At 39.4% G+C, this 17,854-nt stretch overlaps 1 non-coding gene across 1 annotated transcript; it reads right to left on the bottom strand.

Moving 5' to 3' along the window:
* Positions 1-1,109: 1,109 nt before the first annotated feature.
* LOC127089478 (small nucleolar RNA R71) lies at positions 1,110-1,216 on the bottom strand. Its single transcript, XR_007791066.1, has one exon. It is a non-coding gene; the product is annotated as a small nucleolar RNA R71 (small nucleolar RNA).
* Between the last annotated feature and the right edge of the window lie 16,638 nt (positions 1,217-17,854).

The raw sequence follows: 17,854 nt of genomic DNA, 5'->3' as shown, positions 1-17,854 counted from the left end.
CTGGCGTAGTAACTAGGAATCTTTATCACTTTAAGGAAAAGCTATTTTTGAAACTGTTTTCGGACGCGTTGATAGGTTTAAAATAAGTAAACTCCTTGGGTAAACTTTCCAAATCAAAATCACTTTTCAACTAAGTTTACGAGTCTCATTTCTTAAAAATAGTTTTACTACTTTAGCGTTCTTTGCACCTTTTATAAGTGACAATAAAAGGCCTTAATTTAAGGGTAAACTCGGTTCTGAATACGCGAAAGCGACAGTTCCTGTTAAATGGATTCTTTTCAACAGTAGAAAATATTTCCTCATAAGTAGTTCTATTTAGACAATTGAAACATCACTTAACTGACGTGAATTACATTCAACCTGTCTTTACCTGCATTTATTATTTACCGTTATTTTGAAAACCCAATATCTCTTTTATACCGCCTTAGATAAACACCGTAACAATAGTAATCGATAGATTGACAATTGGTCTCTGTGGGATCGATATTCTTTTATATTACTTTGACGTTATTCATGCACTTGCGAATCACAGCGATCAAGTTTTTGGCGCCGTTGCCGGGGACCAACTTCGTCAAATTTTGTACCTTGTTGTTACACCGTATAGACTAAGGCATTATTAGCCGGTAAATGCGAAGAACCCGTAGTACCGGAAATTTAGTAGATCCTTTAGCGGAACCCGAACGTTATACTCGTACACGCCTCTTACTCATCCGAATTAAGAAAACTATGGCCGAGAATCGCGATAGGCGACCTCTTAAGGAATTTGCCCAACCCTCTGATGAGGAACCTATTTCGAGTATAGTAAACCCCCTTATACCTGCTAACAATTTCGAACTAAAACCGTCTTTGTTTCAATTAGTGCAACAAAACCAATACGCGGGTCTCGCTACTGAGAACCAAATCAACATTTAAAAGTTTTTATCCAACTAGCCGACACCTTTAAATCTAACGGCGCTTCACCCGATGCAATCCGTTTAAGATTATTCCCTTTCTCCCTCAGGGATAGAGCACGTTCATGGCTAGATTCACTTCCAGCTAATTCAATAACTACCTGGGAAGACCTTAGGAGAGTATTCCTTGCTAGATATTTCCCCCCTAGTAAGACTGCTGTTCTTCGAAACCAAATAACTAGATTTGCTCAAAACCAAGGAGAATCGCGTTTCGAAGCTTGGGAGAGATATAAAGAGCTATTAAGAGTCTGCCCACACCATGGCCTAGAACAATGGCTGATCGTTCATACCTTCTACAATGGACTCCATTATAACACCAAGATGAGCATCGACGCTGCCGCAGGTGGCGCGCTGATGAACAAACCTTATCCAGAAGCTTGTGACCTAATTGAGGATATGGCCCAAAACCATTATCAATGGGGAATCGAATGAGCATCAACAGAGAAAAAGGAGACCCAAGGTGGAATACATGAGGTAAGCTCTCTAGACACGATGCAGGCGAAAATGGACACTTTAGCCCTTAGAATCGAACATATGTCTACAAACACTAACACCGTAGCAGTAGTCCACACAGAGTGCGAACTTTGTGGATCTAAAGGACACGAATCGGTGGAGTGTAACCTTTTGAACGAACTAAATACCGACCAAGTGAATTACACCCAAGGTAACCCGTTTTCAAACACTTACAACCCTGGATGGAAGAATCATCCAAATTTCTCCTATAAAAACCAGAACCCTATCCAAAATAATGCACCTCAGAGACCGCAAGGTTATCAAGCCCAAAAACCAAACCAACCTATGCAAGTTGTGCCCCTGAAGTCTAACCTTGAGAAGATCATGGAAAGCTTTATATCGGGCCAGACTCAGCAAAATAAAGAATTCATATACCAAAACATTCACGTAAACGAACTTATAACGCAATTAGGAGCCAAGGTTGATCAGATAATTACTCACAACGAGATGCTTGAAATCCAGATCTCATAGGTAGCACAAAACCAAGCCCCACAAACTACACCTGGAGGCCAACTTCCTGGACAACCTCAACCAAACCCTCGAGGGCAAGCTAACGCTATCTCATTACGAAGTGGAACCGCTTACGAAGGGCCTCAGAACCCAATAATGAGCGAGTTCAAAACTTCTAAAGAAAATATGCCTACCAACCAAGAAGAGGAACCAGAGGAATCCGAGAAACAAACCAACCAAGAAGGTGGAGCCAAGGATAAAACTTACAAACCACCTCCCCCGTACAAACCAATAATCCCATATCCGCAAAGACTTAAACAAACCAAAGTCAATAACCAATATAAAAAATTTATAAAAGTGAAAGAAAAGCTTCATGTAGAGATTCCTTTCACCGAAGCTATCATCCAAATTCCGTCTTACACTAAATTTCTCAAAGACATCTTAACTAACAAGCGTATGCTCGACGATCCAAAACCCTTGGAATGCAACTTTATTTCTGAGGATAAACTTGCTAAGAAGGAGAAAGACCCTGTTAGTTTTTCTATACCTTGCATTTTAGGAAATCATGTGATCGACAAAGCTTTCCTAGACTTAGGCGCTAGTGTAAGTTTAATGCCCTTAGCTGTATGTAAGAGATTAAACCTAGGAGAATTGCAACCAACTAAGATGTCCCTACAATTAGCCGATAGGTCTGTTAAGTATCCTATAGGCATTTTAGAAGACATTCCAGTTAGGATCGGTCAACTTTATATCCCAACAGACTTTATGGTCATGGATATAAAAGAAGATGAAGATATCCCTATCCTTCTAGGTAGACCATTCTTATCAACAGCCAGAGCTATAATAGATGTCAAAAGAGGGAAATTAACCTTTGAAGTAGGGGACAAAAAGATCGAGTTCATTCTTTCAAATTTCCTGATGGCACCAATTCTAGGAGACGCATGTTATGCGATCGATATCATAGATGAGTGCATAAGAGAATTTGATTAGGGAGAACCTAAGATCGAACCATTTTCAAACCCGAATGAAAGGATGACGAGTTAGAGGAAACAGAACCTCTCACTAACGAATGTCTGGATCTTACTCCAGACCCTTCACCTAATTCTCAAAAACCAGCCCAAGAACTTAAGGAACTACCCAAGAACCTAAGATATGAGTTTTTGGATGAAGAAATGAATCACCCAGTAATAGTTAGTGCCACCTTAAACCAAGACGAGACAAATCGACTCTTGAACATTTTAAGAAGATACCCATCTGCCCTAGGGTACAACATCTCTGATCTAAAAGGTATTAGCCCATCTGTGTGTATGCACCGGATCTCACTAGAGGAGGATTCAAAACCTTCCAGAGAACATCAGAGATGAATAAACCCTGTGATGAGCGAGGTGGTAAAGAAGGAAGTCCTTAAACTACTGGAAGCTGGTATAATCTATCAGATATCTGATAGTAAATGGGTAAGTCCTGTACATGTGGTACCCAAGAAGGGAGGCATCACAATCGTGCAGAACGAAAAGGGAGAGCACGTCGCTAAACGCATAGAAGGCGGATGGCATATGTGCATAAATTATAGGAAGCTCAATAAGGCAACTAGGAAAGACTATTCCCCCTTCCATTCATATATCAAATGCTGGAGCGTCTTGCCAGGCACTCTTACTTTTGTTATCTTGATGGATACTCTGGATTTTTCCAAATACCCATTCACCCCGAGGATCAAGAGAAAACAACCTTTACTTGTCCCTACGGGACGTTTGCTTACAGACGAATGCCGTTTGGATTCTGTAATGCGCCAACTACTTTCCAACGTTGTATGATGTCAATCTTCGCAGATTATCTCAACGGAATCATGGAAGTATTTGTGGACGACTTCTCGGTATGTGGATTAGACTTTGAAGACTGCCTTATTAACCTTGAGAAAATCCTAGAGAGATGCGTAGAAGTCAACCTAGTGTTAAACTAGGAGAAGTGCCACTTTATGGTCAAAGAAGGCATATTGTTAGGACACATAATATCTGAAAGAGGCATTGAGGTCGATAAAGCAAAAATAGAAGTTATAGAAAACCTTAACCCTCCTAAGACAGTTAGAGAAGTCCGTAGTTTCCTTGGACACGCCGGTTTCTACCGACGCTTTATAAAAGACTTCTCTAAAATAACAAAACCCTTGACCGGCCTTCTGATGAAAGACATCGAATTTATTTTCGATGAGAAATGCATCAAAGCCTTTAACCAGTTAAAACAAGCGTTAATCTCATCACTCATTCTACAAACCCCAGATTGGACTAAACCCTTCGAAATAATGTGTGATGCTAGCGATTTTGCTATAGGAGCTGTTTTAGGCCAAAGAAAAGATAAGAAACTACACGTAATATATTACGCTAGTAGAACCCTAGATGCCACTCAATTAAATTATATAACAACAGAGAAGGAACTCGTAGCTGTAGTTTTCGCAATCGATAAATTTAGGTCTTATCTTGTAGGATCTAAGATTATAGTCTATACAGACCATGCAGCTATCCGTTACCTTCTGAGCAAAAATGATGCAAAACCTAGATTACTCAGGTGGATCCTTTTGCTGCAAGAATTCGATTTAGACATTAGAGACAAAAAAGGAACAGAAAACGTAGTTGCTGACCATCTTTCCAGATTAGAGCATTTAAAGCCAGATCATTTACCTATAAATGATGACTTCACCTATGACAGACTAGTAGCTAAGATAGATACCACTCCCCTTGAACCTGATAGAGACAACCTTGGTACGATTTCAGAGATTAGCAAAGTACCATGGTACGCTGATTTTGTGAACTATCTAGTCGCTGATATCATACCACCAAACCTCAACTATCAACAGAAGAAGAAGTTCTTTAAAGATATAAGACACTTCTATTGGGACGAACCACTCCTTTTCAAAAGAGGAACTGATAACATATTTCGACGTTGCGTCCTGAAAGAAAAAGTCAGAAACATCATAGAGCATTGTCATTCTTCACCTTATGGTGGACATTCAAGCACATCCAAGACATACGTTAAGATCCTTCAAGTTGGTCTTTATTGGCCGATATTATGGCGTGATGTCCATGCTTATATTGTCCGATGTGACCGGTGCCAGCATGCTGGGAATGTCTCAAGACGTGACGAAATGCCTTTGAAGAACATCCAAGAAGTAGAACTATTTGACGTTTGGGGTATAGATTTCATGGGACCTTTTCCATCTTCATTGGGAAACAAGTACATTTTGGTAGCAGTTGACTATGTGTCCAAGTGGATAGAAGCTATAGCCGCACCCACCAACGACACAAGAGTAGTCATCAAGATGTTCAAGAACAATATCTTTCCCAGATTTGGAGTTCCACGACTTGTCATAAGCGATGGTGGATCGCATTTTATATCCAGAATATTTAATAAACTCTTAAGGAAATATGCAGTGAAACACAGAGTAACAACACCATATCACCCCCAGACTAATGGTCAAGTGGAAGTATCCAACAAAGAGATTAAGCAGATCTTTGAGAAAACTGTATCAATATCTAGAAAAGATTGGTCTAAAAAGCTAGCAGAAGCACTGTGGGCTTACAGAACTGCTTACAAGACCCCCATTGGAACTACATCGTACCAGTTGGTCTATGGGAAGTCATGCCACTTACCTTTTGAACTCAAGCACAAGGCATATTGGGCCATCAAGACCCTAAATTTGGATTACCTAGCATCTGGCAAGAAGCGAATCCTTGATATCCACAAATTGGAGGAACTTCACCAGAACGCTTACGAGAATGTCGTTATATACAAGGAGAGAACCAAAGCTTGGCACGATAAGAGGATCGTGAAAAAGGAATTTAATATAGGAGACTCTGTTCTTCTCTTCAACTCGAGATTACGTCTTTTTCTAGCTAAGCTGCGTTCGAGATGGACAGGCCCCTTTGAGGTGTCCAAAATCCTGAAATCCGGAGCAGTTGAAATCTGGAACAACTCTTGTAATCCATTCGTGGTAAATGGACAAAGATTTAAGCAATACCAAGGAGGTGAGATACCCAAAGAATGTCATGACCAAACTCTGACCGACCCTCCAGTTCCTACCTCTAACATATAAAGTCCGAATCGTCAAGCTAACAACGTTAAACAAGCGCTGCATGGGAGGCAACCCATGACTTCTTTTCCTTTACTTTTACTATTTTCAATTTATATTTATTTGTTTTATATGTATGTATATCTATGTGGAGACTAACAGTTATCGTATTTGTGATTTCAGGTGTCGTCTGTTTCTAATCTAACTTTTCAGGAATGGAGAATATCGATACCATGCCAGTAATCTTCCGTGACCCAGTTCAAGAGCAGCGCTACGCCATGCTTTCACAACGCCCGATACTGCCTACAAGATATCCCGACTCGAGCTGCATGGAGGCATTAGGCATTGAGCCTAGTGTCAGGCACTTATGCAATCGGTTACAATGGGATGAATATACAAATGCTATGCACGTGACTTACAGGAACCTGACTTTGGAGTTCCTGAGCTCGCTTGTCTACGAGCCTTATGTTGGTCACGCCAGTGATGGAGGACACATTAACTTCAGGTTGTTTGGGGCAGAATACACCTTCAAGCACAAGCGTTTCGGTGACTTGCTTGGTTTCCAGACTGCCTATGATGCTTCGTCCGAGCTCCCCATGAGCTACTTTCTGAGCCGATACATCGAGAAGTTTTGGAGCGATATCACGTGTGGAGGTAGTCCTAACCCTTCAACCCAGATCTCTAACAAGATTCACAACCCTGCTTTCCGATACTTCCAGATGATCATTGCCCACACCTTCCTGGGGAAGAGTGACCCTAATGCGCATGTGAGTGCTGAAGAGATCTTCTTCATGTACTGTACCACTCAGTCACGCCCGGTAGACTGTGGAGCTTTCTTGATCGAGAGCCTATACCTTAATGCTCGCTCTGCTGCGAGCCCCATACATGTCGGAAGCACGGTGACTCATATAGCCTCAGCCCTGGGACTCGATAGGAGACTATCTCACCTGACGCCTTATTGCAGCTACACCTTGATGGATGTTGATTTCTGTCTGGACCATGGTCTGATGAGGAGATCCTCTTTCCATCCGGATCAATACAGGCTGTTAATTGAGGGTGAGACCATTCACTACTTCACTTTACCTGACCCTCAGGTGACTTGTGTTATTAATCAGGCCAACTGGGTCTACGCCATAGAAGGGCAGGGAGAGACAGTAGATGCGCCGAAGATTGCACCGATCAGAATTAAAGTCCGTACCAACAATTCTAATCTTCAGACTACGAGCATGCAATCCGAATTGGTTAAGCTTCGCATGGAGATAGCGGGGCTTCGCAAGGAGCTTGCTGACGTTGCCCTGCAGGTCGAGGTAGCAGTTGCCTAACACGACACCGAGACTGATATGCTGCATGATGAGATCGCCGATCTCCGACGCCAGATCACGAAGCTTCGAGGCTACGAAGTCGAGGAGACTCCATTATATCCCGAGCGTTGATGCCATCATGGACCGAGAAATATCGTTTGAGTTTCCCTATTTTTCCGTACTTATTCATGCCTATTTTTATCATTTCCTATGACATTATGCTTACTTTATTTCCTAAGATCTCTGGACTCGTGAATTATTATTGACTCTTCATATATATATATATATATATATATATATATATATATATATATATATATATATATATATATATATATATATATATATATATATATATATATATATATATATATATATATATATATATATATATATATATATATATATATATATATATGCATTATATTAGTTATTATGTTTTTTATGTCCATTATTTTATTTTGTTTTATTTTATTTCATTTCATTTTAGTTTATCAAGCTTAAAATAAAAAATAAAAAAAACATTCGTGGATACCTATATACACCCCCCATTGTAAAAATAAAGACGAGAGAATTGAGGCCAAGGAAGCAAACAACACAGTCGGCCCAAACCATATCCGAAGACATGGCGGGCGCCATAAGCTCCATGGCGGGCGCCATGATGTAACGGTCAGATTTACCTTTTTCACTATTTATACCTTCTTCAACCTCTCCAAACCTATTCTCTTCTTCTCCAAACTCCACCAAATTCATAAAAATTTCCAAGCTTCTCATTTTCACTACAAGCCATTACAATTCTCCATCTTCACTTCTCCAACTCTCCACAAAAAATCCATTAAATTCCATTTTCTCCTTTCTTTTCTATAATTAATCATTTTTCTCTACAACCTCCATTAATGGCCGGAATGGAGTTTAACAACATCACTCTTCGTGGAGGAAAACCCGGTGAGCGACAAAACAAGATTTTGCAAAGATTGCAAACTCGGGAGATCCTCGCTACCAAGTATGTCGACGAAGACTATTTGTACACTTTAGGCACATATCATAGTGTATTCCACATGCTAGATAATTTAGGATTACACGATATTTTTGCTAGTAAAGCGCCCACCTACGATAGGATCACTAGGGAATTTTTAAGTTCCCTGATTTACACTGTCCATCCTGGCACTGCTAGCACGATAGGTACCATTTATTTTAGAATGTTTAATATAGAATACGAGTACACTACCGATGCTTTAGCGGGTTTGCTCGGAATGCCTTATGGTGATGGTGCTATTTGTGAGACGCCCTTAGATGCTGAATGAGCACTCGAGGCATTTACTTTTTGGAACCGATGATCTAATGTGAATGTCACTTCCTTTGAAGGAATTTTGGCTTCTAATATCCATAACCCGACCATACGTATTTTTAGATACCTTTTGGCATGTACTATATTTAGTCGGGAAAATTCTAACATAGTAAATGCTCGAGAATTGCTATTTTTACAGGGTTGCCTCACTAATCGCAGGATCAATCCTGTTCCTTTCATGTTGGCCCATATGTCTGCCATCCTTAAGAAAGGAGGAACCATCTCTTTCGGTGGTTTAATTACCTCCATTGCTAGAGCATTGAATCTACACGCTGAGTTAGCCACCTTGGAACCACTCCCTCACCGCACCATTAACTTGAAGTTTTTGAAAGATATGAAATTATGCAAGGTGCGGCGAGAAGGTGGTTTCTACCTCATGATACATGGTGCAGCTGTACCCAATGTTGTCCTACCTTGCTCTCAGTGTACGGATGTGTGACATGCGAGGAACAGGACATACAATCTTGATGCTCCACCCTTTACCGGTCCTTTTCCACCTAACGTTCCTATGGACGAAGGGCAGGGGACCGATGATGAGTATGACCGGCGCGACCAGTCACCGACTCATGATATTTCTGTTGCATCACCTGCACACACCGCACCTTCTTCCTCTAACCCTTTTGCAGGTACCACTCCCGGTTTCTACATCACCGAGGAGATGTGGCGCGAGCACCTGGCTCGTGAGGAAAGGCGTGACACTCTCCTGAACATCATAAACCAACAACTGTCAGACAATATGAGTTTTATGGTAGCTTCCCAGCAGCGTAGTTAGCGAGCACATCAGACCGTCACTGAGTCTTTGCTTGCGATCACTAATGAGCAGCAATGCATGCGACAGTCTAACGAGCGTCACTTTTCTCTCATCGAGGTCATCCAAGGATCTCTCCTAGGTCGCTCTCAGCAGCTGCAGGAAGGACTTAGTACTCGATCCAGACGTCGTTGACCCAGGAATCCTGACCAGGGCGGTGACGGTGACGGTACCGGTGCTCACCCCTAGCTCTCTCTCTCTCTCTCTCTCTCTTCCAGGTTACTCCTACCCTATCTCATATCGAAACATTGAGGACAATGTTCGGTTTAAGTGTGGGAGGAGATTTTATCGCTCTTCATCTTTCCTTTATTTTTATTGCTTTTTATCGCTTTCCTTTACTTTTATTGCTTTTTATCGCTTCCCTTTACTTTTAGTATGTTTTATTTATTTTAGTTGCTTGTTTTTCCTTTCAATAAAATAACATGTGTCTGACGAGTCATCTGTGTGAGTGTATCCTTATTTCCCCCATTTCTTTAACCTTACCAAAAAAAATTTAGCCAAGAAACCAGTACATCTTGAACATTCAGGCTACAAGACAGGTTTATAATAGGATGTAAAAGACTTGGGAAAACTTTTTCAAAAATCGGTATTGTTTTAACACCTTAGGCTTCATGATTATAAGAGTCGATCCCGATACCCCATATGCCGTAGCCCCAGTTTTTGTTCCAAATAGGTCCTTAAGTAGTTTATCCTAGCAGTCAACTCCGGCTTAAGCATGCTCTACGTAGGGGACCGATGAAAATAAGTGAATGATCACAAAAATCCCTGCTTTGTTCCCAAACCGCATGAAAATCCGGGCTAAGTGACTCTCACACGGTCATTTAACCCAACAAAATAAAAACATATACGGAACATGCAGGAGAAAAATAAAAAATAAATAATAAGCCTATTTGTTTGTTGGTTCAGAGGTTTCTGGTGCTGAACTTGGTAGGGTGGATCACGATCCAATCCCCCCCAACTGCAAATTGGGTTGAATAAAGGGGTTACACCAACTTATGTACCGGAGCCCCATGCTTAGAAAAATAACATAATAAGCCTATTTGCCGGTTGGTTCAGAGGTATCTGGTGCTGAACTTGGTAGGGTGGATTACGATCCAATCCCCCACGACTACAAATTAGGTTGAATAAAAGGGCTACACCAACTTATATACCAGAGCCCCATGCTTAAGATCATAATCACTAATCGGTCACTTTACTATGAGTATGTACAGATAACGAGCTTAATATGATTGCACTTGAATGAAAAGGACTTTAGGAAAACAAAAAGAAGGCTTAGGTATTGTGGGGTAATGTGGATTGATTTGTATAGGAACGAAGCCTACGACCGCAATTGCGGGAAGTGTCACTACAATACCCTTAGTTCGATTCGTTAGTACCTATAGATACATTCCTTTAATGAACTCGTAAGTCTTTTTACCTCGAATTAACTCTAGTTGATACTGATTTTCTTGCATAAACTATAAAGAGTTTTGCTTGAGGACAAGCAAATGTTTAAGTGTGGGAGAATTTGATCACACCGAATTACACCGTGTTTTTGACTCGGATTTCACATGTTTATTAGGACTTTATTATCATTTTTATTTGTATTATGCTCTCCTTTCTCTTGTTTTCAGATATTTAGCACTTTCGGACTCTTTTGGAAGAAACGAAGCAAAAAGACCTAAAATTAGGGTTTTTTGGCGAAATTACACACATGGCGTTGCACATGGCGGCCGCTATAGGGGAAGCCATGAGTCATCAGCCCTCAACTAGGAGGTAACCGCCATGTTCCCATGATCCACCCCATTTACACACATGGTGGGCGCCATGAAGGGATGACAGATGCCACCTTTGGAAATCACGTTCCCACTAAGTCCCACTAAGGGGAAGTTGGAGGGCACCATGGTCTTTACAAACTGCTGAGAATCTCTATAAATAGCTCATTTCATTTCGTTTTCTATCATCCAACTTAGTTTTACAACACTAAGCATATAGTTATCATTTCTAATAGCGATAATCCGTCACATCGGGGGGGTTATCGCACCTTTGTGAGATTGAGTTGGGTCACTTCGAGTTGCTGTTGTCTTTAGCTTCAGGAGTCGTAGGTTTATTTTTGTACCAGAATCGAAGCCTCCGTTTGGAGCAGGTTCTTATTTATCGCTTTATTTATTTATTTCCCGCATCGCTTTTATTTTATTTATTTCCCGCATCGCTTTTATTTTATTTATTTCCCGCATCGCTTTTACTTTATTTATTTCTCGCATCGCCTTTACTTTATTTATTTTCCGCACCCGCTTTACTTTATTTACTTTACGCACTTTACTCGCTCTCTATGCCTCACATTCTAAAACAAACTTTTCATCATGATTAACACCGTTGTGTTTGTTTGTGTTACCATGTCTGGCTAAATCTTTTAAAGGTTAGAATGTAAGGATCACGGTTAAAGTAATGTTTCACATATTGAAATCTGTAGAAATACTTTAACGACTATTTTGATTTTTAACTTGAGTTTTCTAAAACAAACTTGGTTAGTTTTAATTATTCGAGGAGTGTGAAAGCACCTTGGCGTAGTAACTAGGAATCTTTATCACTTTAAGGAAAAGCTATTTTTGAAACTATTTTCGGACGCGTTGATAGGTTTAAAATCAGTAAACTCCTTAGGTAAACTTTCCAAATCAAAATCACTTTTCAACTAAGTTTACGAGTCTCATTTCTTAAAAATAGGTTTACTACTTTAGCGTTCTGCGCACCTTTTATAAGTGACAATAAAAGGCATTAATTTAAGGGTAAACTCGGTTCTGAATACGCGAAAGCGACAGTTCCTGTTAAATGGATTCTTTTCAAGAGTAGAAAATATTGCCTCATAAGTAGTTCTATTTAGACAATCGAAACATCACTTAACTGAAGTGAATTACATTCAACCTATCTTTACCTGCATTTATTATTTACCGTTATTTTGCAAACCCAATATCTCTTTTATACCGCCTTAGATAAACATCGTAACGATAGTAATCGATAGATTGACGATTGGTCTCTGTGGGATCGATATTCTTTTATATTACTTTGATGTTATTCGTGCACTTGTGAATCACAACGATCAATGTCCTTGTCCCCATTAGAGTTTCAGCCTTCCCTGCGGAGTTCGTTCTTCCTCAGCAGGTAGATCATCATCAGGAGATGTTTGATCTCTCCCCAGTAGATCGCTTTGGTGTCCCCAACGATCGTCGTATCTTTGCTCCCAGTCAGAGTTTCCTCCTGGTTTCTGAGCAGCTGTTTGATTTGTTCCCCCAGTAGGGTTGTCTCCTATTTTTATGGTGTTGACCTAAAATTCCTTATGGTTTGGATGTTTTATTCTCGGCAGATCTCCTTCCCCAACATAGGTTGAGCCTTTGGGATGTTGATCTCTTTGTTCTCCAGCAGTTTGTCTCCATGATTTTTGTGGATTGACCGAGGATTATACCGGTGGTTCAATTTCTTTGCGACACCTCTGCATCCTTCGTGATCGTTTTGTCAGCATAATCACCATATATACACATACAAATACATATATATTCATATAAAGTAATGTTTTGCATATCTTGCATCTTCATATTTGATTGGTTTGAGATTTCCATTCTCTGTTATGGCGGTACTTTATCCCCATACCAAATCTGGTGTCTGTCCTCCTTCAATTGTAGAGTGTCAGCCCCTAAGCAGAAAAGACTTTAACCTTTCTTTGTTTCCCCACTGAGTTTATTTCCTCGTGGATGATTGTTATTTCAGTTTCCTCTCCAGCAAAATTTTCTGGATGGAATTACTCCCCTTGAGTTATGTCCTCAGTGGGTTGAGTCTTGATTGACCGTTTTCTTTCTAGCTCTTACCTAGATAGATATTTTTGGTCCCCTAAGAGTATATTACTCGGTAACTGGTAATATTCTTCTTAGTTTGCAGTTTGTCACTTCTTGTCTAATACCCGACAAAAGTGCCTTTTGGTCTCCTCAGTAGAGTCCCCTGAAAGTATATCCTCGATATGTTCATCTTACCCAGGTGACGGATATCCTTCCTTCCCCCGCAGGAGTCTGTCCTTGATATGTTCACTTTAACCAGTGACGGATATTCTCACCTTTGGTATTCTACCCAGTAAAAAGGTAGTTGTAATCCCTATTTTGGTTCTTCAGAGAGTTAATCCTTGATATGTTCATCTTAATCGATGACGAGTTTTTATTCTCTTTGTTGGTCTTCTACCTAGTAACCGGTAGTTGTAAATCCTATTGTTCCCCTTTAGCGGAGTCAATCCTTGATATGTTCACTTTAACCAGTGACGGATTTTCTCTTCTTTAGTATTCTATCCAGTAACTGATAGATGTAATCCCTATTTTCTCCCCTTTCAGAGTCTATCCTTGATATGTTCACTTTAATCGGTGAGGTATTTTCTCTTTGATTGGTCTTCTACCCAGTAACCGGTAGTTGTAAATCCTGCTTTGTCCCCTCGCAGAGTTAATCCTTGATATGTTCATTCTAACCGGTGACAGATTCTCTCTCCGACGATTTTCTATCCAGTTTTCGATAGATATAGTTCCCTTCTTGCTCAGTTGGTATATCCTTGATATGTTCATCCTAACCGATGACAGGTATCCTTCTTGACAGCCCCAGGCAAGTCTATCCTTGATATGTTCATCCTAACCGATGACGGATTTTCTTCCCTGTTGAGTTTATCCTTGATATGTTCATCCTAGCCGATGACGAATTTTCTTCCCTGTTGAGTTTATCCTTGATATGTTCATCCTAATCGATGACGGATACTCTCACCTTTGGTCTTCTGCCCAGTAACTGGTAGTTGTAAATCCTATTTTCTGCAGTTTCCCAGCAAGGCTATTCTTACCCAGTAATCGGTAATGAATACTCCCTCCTGGCTTTTTTTCTCAGCGAGTCATCCTTAATATGTTCATCCTAACCGATGACGGATGATCTCTCTGTCAGATCTTTATTATCTCCTTACCCAGTAACAGGTAGTAGGTAATAGATTTCTGCTCCTCCTGTGTTGAAATTTTATTTTCTCCCCAATTGAGTTGAGTGTGTTTTCCTTAGTGAAGTCGTCTTTCTCCCCTACATAAGTCGAATATTTCAGTGTTATCCTGACTTATTCGTATCCCCTGCAGATGTTTTTGTTTCCCCGACTGAGTCTTTCCATTTTGTATGGAATTACTCTAGTCTCCCAGCAATTTTAAGTCGTAGCCTGGCCTATGCATAAGTCCCTTTTATCCCCTCAGAGTCTCTGTCTCCCTAGTGAGTTTTCCTTATGGAATGCATTATACTCCTGCGGATTTTCGGTCTCTCTGATTTCTTTTCCTTTGTGGCTATATCTCCCCACATAGCATTTGCTTTTGCATTCATATCATTTGCATCACGAGGTCTCTTAGGGACCAAAATTTGTTTCTCTATGTTGTTATTTAAGCCCATTCTACTGAGTCGAGCCGAATATTTTAACCTTCACCTCCTCAGTTAGAATGTCATTAAATAGGGGCAGCTGTAAGACCCCAATTTTGACCCTAAGATCCCTCATGAAATTTCATCATAAGCATTAGCATTGGGATCATACCTTGGCATCCTCCTTACCCCTCCTTCATTGGGTTTGTTTTAGGAGAGATCACCAAGCATTTTGTGATTATATCATACTTGTATTTTATCATTTCACTAACCAAAATACCAAAAATATGTCTTTGCATTTGTTTAACTTTTTGTAGATAGGGCATGATCTCATTGATTCATCAAGATCATATCTAGGGTTTGAGACCCTCATGAACAAAGAGCACAACCAAGAATTGATTCAACAATGGTTATGAACATCATATATGATTCCCAATGTTCTCTACATGTTATATTGATCAAGTTTGCTTCAAGAGTTTGAGGGTGATATGCCTTGGAAACCCTAGTTTCACTGGGTATCTTGAGTAACTTCTCCAACAAGCTATCTCACCTATTGATCAAATTTATCAAGGGACACTTCAAATTTCATTATATTATGCATATATGATCTACCATGAGCCAAGAAAGTCAAGAGAATTGGAATTTAGCAAGTTGGTTGATGGTGGTTGGCCAGATGAATTCATCTGATCAAAACTGGGTCTCCCTAGACCCTATCTCCTACAATTTTAACCATATGAAAATGATTCCAAGAGAAAACTTACTCTAAATGACATTATAAACAACTTTCATGTTGATACCTAGAGATAGTTTTGCTTGGAAAATCATTTTCTATGTTGAAACATTATAGGTCATTTTGTCTAAACCCTAATTTGAAAGTCAGCTTCCCAAGGCCACAAATTGCTCAATTTTTATGATATGAAATATTTCCAAGTTTCACAATCAAATTCAATGTGTCTACTTAAACTTTTATGTTTGGAGTGAGATATAATTCAACTTCTTTGAACATGTGATATGAGGCTACATTATAGGTCACTTTTGACCTATACCATTGATCAAATGATTTTTCCAAACTTCAAAAATGCATAACTCCACCATTTCAAATCCAAATGACATGAAATTGGTGACCATTTAGAAGTTATTTGAGAGAGCTACAACTTTGATGAAGACACGTTTCTCATTTGAAGCTCCTATAAAAAGTTAAGCAAGGTGGAATATTGAAACATATGGCTTGACACTTAGAAAAATTTTGATATGTCAAATTTTTCCAAACTTCCACCTCAAATATATTCAAGTTCCAAGCTCCAAATGAAAAAGTGTACAACATCAAACTTGTTCCTCTTGATCTCACCTTTCCAAAGAGCTAAAATTCATGCATTTTGGATGAGGAATGCATAGGCTGCGCATGGCTTAAACAGGCTGATATCATTTGGCATGGATCAAACTTCAAATGACAATGCTCATTTGCCTTGCAATCCAATCTATCTCCAAAGCATCTGAACTTCATTTTGGACTTTCAAACAATCGTTTCATGGGCCTATGCGTGCCCATGCACCATGATTTCATCATTTGCCAATTTTGGAAAGTGAAAGTGAGTGTGCAAATATCATCCAATTTCTCTATAAATTGAAGCCCTTATGCTCAGAATTAACACACATACTGCGCCAGCTTTGAATCCCAATTGAAAACACTTCACATTAAGAGGATAACCCTGATAAATTCATTTGAATTTGAGCTTGAATCTCCACTGTTTTGGAATTCAATTCTCCAGGAGTCCATTGATTCTAAGCCTTTCCATTCCTCTTCTGCAAGCAATTGAAGTGAAGCAAAGCACGATTCAGATCAAGATCTAGCAAGCTCAGACCTCCATTGAAGGTAATTCGCAAAAAAATTGATCTCTTTGATTCTCCTTGATTCTTGCTCAATTCCATTGATTCTTGTGTTGTCTGAAGTCCTACCAATGTAGGCAAGGTGTTTGAGTTGCTTTGAGGCTAAATTGAAGCAACTCAGATCATGAACCTCATTTTTCAATTCTACATATCTCTCAATATAGTTGGAATTGGAAGAAATGGAGGTGATATTTGAGCTCAGTGATGTTTTCTCTTTAAAATTATATCCCTGTTTTAAATTTTGGTGATGGTTCATGTTGACCAGTCCGACGAAGCTCGCCGGAGAAGACAACCGGAGCTCTGGCTCTGGTGATGATGTGTCTTTGGTCTGGACCGTGTGATCTAATTCTCATGTTCTAGTCTCAGCCATTCCTTTTGATTACTCATGTTACAGCGCGCTTGACTAAGGTGTTGGTGGAACACATGTTGTGGATCATCAGATCTGCCACCTCAATTAATGAGGGAGATCTGATGGTCCACGTATTTTAACATTTTCTGAATTTCCATTTAATTCCATTTTATTCAATCATTCATAATAAATTTAATATTGATCCAAAAATATGGGACTTTCACCAAAACTTTTCAAATATTTTTCTCTTACATATTCTGAATTAAAATTATTTTTTGGATCATTATTAATATTTTTCATGAATTAATTGATTTTTCATTTGTTTTTAATTGTTAAAAAATATTTTTAAGTGTCCAAAAATTATGAAATTTTTTATCCAAGATACTTTGACCTTGTTTGACCTATGATAAATCTCATGGCCATTTATTTGGTGTTTTGATGAGATTTTAGGATTTGGACAAAACATATTTGAATTTAATGCATTATTTTAATATTTTTAATTGAATAAATGTCATTTTAATTATGTTGACCATTTGGATTGACTTATTTGAGTTTCTCATTTGTTGTTGGGCCTTGGTCAAGGTTGATTTGACTTTGTCAAGTTAATATTATTGGATTTAGGGGATTGATGGAATGTACATTCCATCTCCCAAAATGAATGAATAATATTAATTTGGTAAAAGTCCTCCTTTGACCAATTTGTGATCTCATTCATCCATTTCCCTCTTCATCTAATTCCCCTTCTTCATCCATTCATTTTCAATTGGCCAATGACATCTCAAAATCCTAATGCTAGTTGATTGAAAG

The sequence above is a fragment of the Lathyrus oleraceus genome, chromosome 5 (genome assembly GCF_024323335.1).
Source record: "Lathyrus oleraceus cultivar Zhongwan6 chromosome 5, CAAS_Psat_ZW6_1.0, whole genome shotgun sequence".
NCBI classification, from domain to species: domain Eukaryota; kingdom Viridiplantae; phylum Streptophyta; class Magnoliopsida; order Fabales; family Fabaceae; genus Lathyrus; species Lathyrus oleraceus.
This window is presented reverse-complemented; position numbering and strand designations above follow the sequence as displayed.